Below are 3,419 nucleotides of genomic sequence, written 5' to 3' on the forward strand. Positions count from 1 at the left end.
TAGTTTTGCTCTATGTGCTTCACTTAGATCTTTTAGAGCACGGTGGTGGATTTGTTTTAAAGAAACTATTGATCTCTCATGCTTCACTTAGATTATTTTGAGAGTCTTAATAGCATGGTAATTTGCTTAATAATAATATGCTTGGTATTCAAGATTTGTGAAACTTTCTTTTGAGTGCGTTGAATACTAAGAAAAGATTGATGCTTGATAATTGTTTTGAGATATGAAGATGGTGATATTAGAGTCATGCTAGTTGAGTAGTTGTGAATTTGAGAAATACTTGTGTTAAAGTTTGTGATTCCCGTAGCATGCACGTATGGTGAACCTTTATGTGATGAAGTCGGAGCATGATTTATTTATTGATTGTCTTCCTTATGAGTGGCGGTCGAGGACGAGCGATGGTCTTTTCCTACCAATCTACCCCCCTAGGAGCATGCGCGTAATACTTTGCTTTGATAACTTCTAGATTTTTGCAATAAGTATATGAGTTCTTTATGACTAATGTTGAGTCCATGGATTATATGCACTTTTTCCCATCCTTCCACCATTGCTAGCCTCTCTAATACCGCTCACTTTTCGCCGGTATCATACACCCACCATATACCTTCCTCAAAACAGCCACCATACCTACCTATCATGGCATTTCCATAGCCATTCCGAGATATATTGCCATGCAACTTTCCACCGTTCCGTTTATTATGACACGCTCCATCATTGTCATATTGCTAGCATGATCATGTAGTTGACATCGTATTTGTGGCAAAGCCACCGTTCATAATTCTTTCATACATGTCACTCTTGATTCATTGCATATCCCGGTACACCGCCGGAGGCATTCATATAGAGTCATATTTGTTCTAAGTATCGAGTTGTAATTGTTGAGTTGTAAGAAAAATAAAAGTGTGATGATCATCAATTTTTAGAGCATTGTCCCAAGTGAGAAAAGAATGATGGAGACTATGATTCCCCCATAAGTCGGGATGAGACTCCGGACGAAAAAAAAGAGGCCATAAAAAAGAAAAGGCTCAAATAAAAAAATGAGAGAAAAAGAGAGAAGAGACAATGTTACTATCCTTTTACCACACTTGTGCTTCAAAGTAGCACCATGATCTTCATGATAGAGAGTCTCTCATTTTGTCACTTTCATATACTAGTGGGAATTTTACATTATAGAACTTGGCTTGTATATTCCAATGACGGGCTTCCTCAAAATTTCCCTAGGTCTTCGTGAGCAAGCAAGTTGGATGCACACCCACTTAGTTTCTTTTGATGAGCTTTCATATACTTATAGCTCTAGTGCATCTGTTGCATGGCAATCCCTACTCACTCACATTGATATCTATTGATGGGCATCTCCATAGGCCGTTGATACGCCTAGTTGATGTGAGACTATCTTCCCCTCCTTTTGTCTTCTCCACAACCACCATTCTATTCCACATATAAGTGCTATATCCATGGCTCACGCTCATGTATTGCGTGAAGATCGAAAAAGTTTTGAAAATGTTAAAGTATGAAACAATTGCTTGGCTTGTCATCGGGGTTGTGCATGATTTAAATACTCTGTGTGGTGAAGATAGAGCATAGCTAGACTATATGATTTTGTAGGGATAACTTTCTTTTGCCATGTTATTTTGAGAAGACATAATTGCTTTGTTAGTATACTTGAAGTATTATTATTTTTACGTCAGTATGAACTTTTGTCTTGAATCTTTCGAATCTGAATATTCATACCACAATTAAGAAGATTTGCATTGAAATTATGCCAAGTAGCACTCCGCATCAAAAATTCTCCTTTTATCATTTACCTACTCGAGGACGAGCAGGAATTAAGCTTGGGGATGCCTGATACGTCTCCAACGTATCTATAATTTTTGATTGCTCCATGCTATATTATCTACTGTTTTGGACTATATTGGGCTTTATTTTCCACTTTTATATTATTTTTGGGACTAACCTATTAACTGGAGGCCCAGCCCAGAATTGATGTTTTTTGCCTATTTCAGTGTTTCGAAGAAACGGAATATCAAACGGAGTCCAAACGGAATGAAACCTTCGGGAACGTGATTTTCTCATCGAATGTGATCCAGGAGACTTGGACCCTACTCCAAGAAGTAACAGAGGCGGTCACGAGGGTGGGGGGCGCGCCCCCCTAGGGCGCGCCCCTGCCTCGTGGGCCCCTTGTTGCTCCACCGACGTACTCCTTCCTCCTATATATACTTACGTACCCCCAAATGATCAGATATGGAGCCAAAAACCTAATTCCACCGCCGTAGCTTTCTGTATCCACGAGATCCCATCTTGGGGCATGTTCCGGAGCTCCGCCGGAGAGGGCCGTCATCACGGAGGGCTTCTACATCATCATAGCCTCTCCGATGAAGTGTGAGTAGTTTACCTCAGACCTTTGGGTCCATAGTTAGTAGCTAGATGGCTTCTTCTCTCTTTTTGGATCTCAATACAATGTTCTCCCCCTCTCTTTTGGAGATCTATTCGATGTAATCTTCTTTTTTCGGTGTGTTTGTTGAGACCGATGAATTGTGGGTTTATGATCAAGTCTATCTATGAATAATATTTGAATCTTCTCTGAATTCTTTTATGTATGATTGGTTATCTTTGCAAGTCTCTTCGAATTATCAGTTTGGTTTGGCCTACTAGATTGGTTTTTCTTGCCATGGGAGATGTGCTTAGCTTTGGGTTCGATCTTGCGGTGTCCTTTCCCAGTGACATAAGGGGCAGCAAGGCACGTATTGTATCGTTGCCATCGAGGATAACAAGATGGGGTTTATTTCATATTGCATGAATTTTTCTCTCTACATCATGCCATCTTGCTTAAGGCGTTACTCTGTTTTTAACTTAATACTCTAGATGCATGCTGGATAGCGGTCGATGAGTGGAGTAATAGTAGTAGATGCAGGCAGGAGTCGGTCTACTTGTCTCGGACGTGATTGTAACGCCCGGATGATCTTGCTACAGTAATCCCCGCTAATGGTGCCACGTCACCTCGGTTACTGTGGATAAACTCGCGTTAGTTCGGAACCTAGTTCGAATTTCAAATTTAAAACGAGAACAAACAATAAAAGTTTTCAGAAACGAAAACTAAATTGTTCGGGGGTTGTCTAAAATAGCAAACCTAATTATGGTGGGGTGCACAAATTTTTGTAAAATGTTTTGGCATTTTAATTAAACTAAAACAGAAAGCAGAAAAAGAAAAATAATAAAAGAAAAGAAAGGAAGAAGAAAAGAGGGAGGGAACCTCCCCTGGCCCATCTGGGCCAGCCCTTCCCCCGGCCCAGCCAGCCCCCCGAAGCCCCACCCCACCTGGCCCCTGGCCTGGCCCAACTCCCCCCCTTGGGCCGGCCCAACCGGCGCCCCCACTTAACCCCTCCCCCCCCCGCGGCCGAACCCTAGCTGCCCCCCCCACT

Source organism: Triticum dicoccoides, chromosome 6A, assembly GCF_002162155.2.
Source record: "Triticum dicoccoides isolate Atlit2015 ecotype Zavitan chromosome 6A, WEW_v2.0, whole genome shotgun sequence".
In the NCBI taxonomy this organism is placed as follows: Eukaryota; Viridiplantae; Streptophyta; class Magnoliopsida; order Poales; family Poaceae; genus Triticum; species Triticum dicoccoides.